The sequence below is a fragment of the Anomalospiza imberbis genome, chromosome 6 (assembly GCF_031753505.1).
Source record: "Anomalospiza imberbis isolate Cuckoo-Finch-1a 21T00152 chromosome 6, ASM3175350v1, whole genome shotgun sequence".
Taxonomy (NCBI): domain Eukaryota; kingdom Metazoa; phylum Chordata; class Aves; order Passeriformes; family Viduidae; genus Anomalospiza; species Anomalospiza imberbis.
In genome coordinates this window covers 31,514,729-31,520,728 of record NC_089686.1, presented here as the reverse complement: position 1 = coordinate 31,520,728, position 6,000 = coordinate 31,514,729, and the positions used below count along the sequence as shown (strand labels likewise).

The window sequence follows — 6,000 nt, the reverse complement described above, 5'->3', positions numbered from 1 at the left end:
GTTCTCATTATTATTGAGCAGAGTCTCTGAGTTTTAGATATAAGAATAAAACTGGCAGCTGGGACAGAGGGGATCAGAATCTCAAGTAGTAGTTAGTACATTGTATTCCTGGAATGACAACTCATGCTGCTGTCCCAAGGCATAGGATATTTTGGTTTGGAAAATACAGGATGATGACACTTGGGAGATTTGAGAGGGTGCAGGAGGAGGAAATGAAGTTGAAAGAGGTCTGGGTGTATTTGCTATGACATAAATATATTCAATTCATGTGTCTAAACAAGTCAGAAATAGACTTAAGTCTTTTTGGTGCAAAAGTGGCCATGCAAATTTAAGTAGACAAAGAATTGTTGCATTATGGAGCTGCATTTATTGGCAATTCAAAGCATTAATTTTTAGGTCAAAATATTAAATCATATATCCCTTGTTATATGGAAATGTCAGGTCTGATGTACAATTTTAAGAAAACAAACATGCTAACAGACTGAAATAGCTGTTCAGGGATGAGAATTTGCTACAGGTGTTGGGGAAAAAAAGGATAATAAAGTTGTCTTATGCATGATAGCTCTTTGCTTTTTAGATCTTCAAGTGCAAATGTACTGGTAGCAATTGCTTTGGCAGCAAACTGTGACGTATTTCCTACTCCCCTTTTTGCATTATGCAGTTCACATTTTCCTTATGTACCTGTAGATTACCCATACATCTTTGTTTAGATTACCATACATCTACATGAACATGTTTCTGACAATAATACAGAAGAATATTCATCCTTTGAGAGAAGAGCACGAAGACTTAGAAATATGAAGTTGGCCAGCCTGTATCCTCATTATTAGTCCTTAGAACTTAGTTTAGAGTTAGGCTGTCAGACATCAAAGCCAATCAGACATTACTTCTGAGAACACTGTTGGTAAAGTGTTTGATTGTTAGGTATGATTTCTGGTGATTTTCCAGGCTTTCCAAATAAAAAAAAAACAGCCTGAACAGGAGGCTGTTGCTCCTTATTGCTTTGCTCCATGAAGGTCTTCACTTGTATGAGCCTTCCACGCTCAGCTGAGTTGAGACTGAAACGAATGATAATAACACTAGTTCCAGTCAACAAGTTGGGTTATTCACTGAAATTTAGCAGATTGTAAAAGCTCCTGAAAGGTTTCAACAACAGCCATTGTTTATTGCCATACACAAAGTCACGGATTAAGAAATTAAGTGGTACCTGAAAGTAAAGGTTGTTTCATCTAAAGCAGGGTCAGTTTGCATACTGGATCTAGTGAATAGCTTTCAGTTCTAATTAGTGCATTAACTTAGCAAATAGATGACTTCCAGCCTTTAATTTCCTTTAAAAATGGAATGGTTTTGAGTTCCTTTCAGAATACATTTCTATACAAGCTCTTACTGGTTGCTGCATACAAATCTATACGAGCGTTCTATATGGGGTAAATGAAGCAGAAGGCAGGTTGCATTTATCCTATGACAAGATGAAAAGCTGATTACGCAGATGAGTGCAGATGAAGTGGAAACCTCTCAGAGATTAGGTTCTGCTCTCACTGTGCCCTACATTACGGCCCAGCCTGACATAATAATTTCATGTTGGTTCCTTTCTGTGAACTCTTCCACATAAATCGTGTGTTTGCAAAATGAAGTTGCTAAGAAAGTAATTGTTAATCTTTGTTTTAAAGTACTAGACATCAGAAGAGCAAGACTTACTTTCAGCCAGGGTTTTTTCCATTCCCCAGTCTGCAGACGTGTCTCAATAGGCAGAGTATGAGCTAGTACATGTATAGGTGACCAGCTGATGGTCAAAAAATTTCAGGTAAAAAGTAGGAAAACTAATTTTGTTAAATTTTCAAAAGGAAAGGAAGATGTGAGTGGTCTAAAATGATAAAAATCTGATAATCTCTAGTGTTTCAAATAGAGGTGAATGTTTTCTGTTTAAGTTCAGTAAGATCATAATTATTTATGAAAGATCTGCACAATGAGATAATAAAGAGTTTAAAAAACTAATTCATGAAGCAAAATGGAATGTGATATTTTCAGGATGCTACAAGTTACAGTGAGAAAAAGCATTTTGTTACAATATTTGACTACACAGGCAAGGGTCTTAAATGCCTATGGAAATTACAAGATTATTTCTTTCTTCTAGTTGTGTCTGTTACTAGAAATATCTTAACCCTAACTCTGTTACTTCTGAATTGTCGCTATTATTTTTATCTAAATCAGTTATTCCAAAAGCCTTCTTCTTCATTTATGACGCCTTTCAGAGTGGAGAACTTCCAGGGAAGAGTAGCAGGAAGATTACTCGTAGAAAAGTGCGATTCAGACCAATGAACCAGGTCCTTGCTCCGCCTGAAATTCTGTCCCTTGAAATAGCAAGGTATTTTATTAGGTGGTTTAGGACTGCAGCTTGTATTCTGATTTTCCTCTTCTAGCAGTGTTAGGAGTGGAGGAGAGGATTTCTTGTCCTCTAATGTTGCAGTTCAGAGTTAAGTCTGGCTCGCTTGAGGGCTGTACTGCAATTACTGTGGTGAGCGGTAGCGGCATGACTGGCAGCGATGATCATCCAGGAGGGGAACAGATTTGACGGATTACGCAACGGCAGTTAACGACGAAAGTAAGCAGGCTGCCGCCGTGATGCGTTAGCTGCCCTCAGCCCCGCGCTTTGCCGGGGAGTCTGTTTCTGGCAGCCCCAGGGGCAGGGATCCCGGCCCCGGGAGCGGCGCTCCCGCTCGGGGACGGCCCCGGCAGCGGCGCGGCCCCCGCCGGACCGCGCGCGGAGCCGGCACGCGCCGGCCGCGCAGCCCGCCGATTGGTCAGTGCCCGGCCGCGCGGCCCGCCCATTGGCCAGCCGGGCCGTCAGTCACGCCCCGCGGCGGGGAGCGGTGCGGCGCGCGCCCCGCAACGGGAGCGCCCCGGGAGGCGGCGGCGGCCCCGGGGGAGGAGGCGGGGGCGGCCCGAACAGCGCGGGGCCGCTGCTGCCCTGCAGCCGCCCGGCACCCCGCGTCCTTCCCGGCACCCGAAACTGCAGCAGGAGCATCGCCTCCCGGCGCGCTGCTTCTCGCAAGGTAATGTTCTCTCGTTCACTTGCCCACCGATCTGCCCATCTGCTCGGTTCCCCGCAGTGGCTCTGTCGCAATCGAGTGGATTACAAAATAAAACCACTATCTCAGGGCTGCAGGGAAGGGATCTGTTTGGTCGTCATTAGCATCTCGTCTTCTCTCTGGCGCTTATTTATAAATAGCTTTTAGGGAATCACGAGAGCTGGGATCTCTTAGTTTCTCTTGCGGTCCGAAGAAAGTCCGTAGATTTCCTCCCTCCCCCTTTCTTGACAGCGCTATTAAAGTCAATTTAACTGGATTACTTCCCCCGGCCCCAAAATGACTCTGAAAACTATTCTCGATTTCTTCTAGTCTGGTGTGCGAGATAAGCGCAGTGAAGCGGGAATGCGGATTGTTGTAACTCTGTAGCGTTTGATGTGTGCAAATACCGTCGGGCACTCCGGAGGGCAGATGAGTGGGAAACACGTGATAAATATTTACAGCGTTCAGACAATCTGTTCTTCTGTGTTGTGAAGCTTATCGGGGTCACCATTGCAGATGAGGCTGATGAACTGTTACCCTGAGTTACAATGCATTTGTACGCTGACATTTGCTAATGTCTCTTGCATGTAGGAAAAAGACACATCCTGGCATTCTGGAGAAACCCTTCTCTTGCTGCTTTGCACAGTCTCCTTTCTTCAGCTGCAATATTAAATCGCATCATGACACTACGGACAGAGTTGGTCTGAGAACTGTATATTTTTAGTCCTTCTGGCTGTCCTACAGTCTTGTCTTGTGATATGTGTTTTCTCAAGTCTGTAGCAGGAATCATAAGGAGTTCTTTTCTTGTAGCTTCACAAAAAAATCAACCAATTTTTAAAAATTGCTGAGAAACTACAGAGGAAGAAATTTTGAAAATGTTCCGGATTTTAGTTATTTTTTACACCCATCCTTTCATTCATTCATGATGGCTTTAATGATCATTTTACTTGTAGAAATATCTTGTGCAGGCATTATCATTAAACTACTATGTACACATTTAAAGATATTTCTACAAGTATAGTAGTAGTATTGCTGCGAAGTTTAGGTAAATCTTCCAGGTAGCTTGGACTGTGCTTGAAGGTGGATAGGCTTGTTTTTGTAAGGTTCAGCAACGTTGGGTTAAATGGAGAGTGAAAAAAAGGAGAACTGGTTGTTTGTGTTACTATTAAAAAAGAAACTGTCAACGCATAACATCAACATAATTTGAAGGACTGTACACAGAAAGTTGCAGTTTGGTAAGAAATCAAACATGTGAGCAGTGGAAATAAGTTTTCATTTGAGGTGAACATATCTCTCTAAAAGTCAAGTAGCATGGACATGCATGTTCCTGTGTGGTTTTTTAATGGGTGTATGTGTAGGGAATACAGCTACATTGGCATAGGTGATTTAATCATGTAGTAAGTAGTGAGCACCAGGACAATGTTTCTCTAATATTTTGCATCTTGTGAAGGTAAGATTGAAATAGAGACATGGGTAAAAGATTATTATCTCTGTAAAGATTTTCTTACATAGGCAGGTATTTCCAGGAAATTGGAACTTTTCCTTTCAGTTTCTGTTTTCAGATTTTTGTGTCTGTAAAGTGAAAGCTGTAGGCAAATACAAAGTAGAAAAAGGGGAAATGGCTGGGTTTCAAAATAAATGCCAAGGTAATGAATGTCAGTTTTATACTGATATTTGTCAGGATATAAAAAGGTGGTGAGGAGACAGTTCCGCCTGGGATATGGAGAACCACTTGTCATGGGGTGGAGATTGGGGGGTTTGTGTTTTTGGTCTTTCACTGGGGGCTTTGGGTTTGGTTTTCTTGTTGTGTTTGGTTGTTTTATGTTTACCTAGGAAAAGGCCTAGGTAAACAAGGCCATCCTTTCTGAGGCTTTGATCCTGCTTTAACTTGCACACATAAAATGTTTGAAAATGGAGTCAAAAGCAGCCTTGACAATTAAATCCCAATAATACTTTTCAGACAGTGGTCAAGAGTAGGAAAAAAAAAGTAAGAAAAAACACAGAGGTCTTCATTAAGGCACGAGGGTTGGACGACTTTTTGCTCCTAGAGTATAGTATTTAAGAACTGAATGAGTTCTAGTCTTAAAAACACCCAACTTTTCTATGTGCCTTTATTATGCTGTTTCCAAAACTTAGCTTTTGTTCTTTTCTCCACCCAATCTTCCTGGAATCTAAGTCTGTCAGCTTTTAATTTTTCTTTAGCTATTTTGGCATGAAATTACTTCCTCTTTTTAGCTTGGATCTCATATGACTTGAAAATATATATTATCTGAATACGTATTCCATTAGGGTTTAGGTATCAGGAGGAGTACCAAAATGCAGGAAACTGGCCATTATGGAGTAAACAAAGAGATATAACTCAATGGAATCTGAGCCTTAACAAAGTGTAAATTATTTCTACTATTTTAGCATGCTTTCTATATTTATACATTATTCCTTGATGACAACCCCTCATTTTTTAGTTAATAATCATGTCACTGCTATGGTTGCTAGTTGTGACCATTAATGTTTATTTCCCCATACAGAGACAGTAGGAGAAAAGACTGCAATTATATTTTAATGACAAAGCTCAAGTTGGTTCTTGATTTTTTTTTTTTTTAAATCTGGTTTTGTGTCTAATGGCCAGAGTAGTTCAAACCTCCTCTGAGACAGTGGAGCCTATAGAACTTAGATCTGCCTGTAACGAGAAACCCAAGGGAAAGGTTCTTTTTGTCATGATCATTTAGTCTTATGCAATTTCATTATATGTTTCTATGTTAATATTTGTCATTTTTCCTTCCTGTAAGTGTTGCCAGACTGGAGATACAGTTTGTATAGCTAAATATGCAGTATGTATATCAGCACTTCTGGCTGAGAAGTTGGAAGGAAAGCGCACAAAATGTGATGTGTGAGTTCTTATCCAAGTCGCTGTCTCCTAGCCAGGCAGGTACTA

The 6,000-nt window shown here is 41.1% G+C and overlaps 1 protein-coding gene across 4 annotated transcripts in view; it reads left to right on the top strand.

Moving 5' to 3' along the window:
- Positions 1 to 2,979: 2,979 nt before the first annotated feature.
- The window catches only part of FMN1 (formin 1), a 169,147-nt gene continuing 166,126 nt past the window's right edge, over positions 2,980 to 6,000 (top strand). For all 4 annotated transcript variants that reach the window (XM_068193067.1, XM_068193065.1, XM_068193064.1 and 1 more), the window contains exon 1: positions 2,980 to 3,053. The gene's annotated coding sequence lies outside the window, so the exon portion shown is untranslated. The remainder of the gene's footprint in view (positions 3,054 to 6,000) is intronic.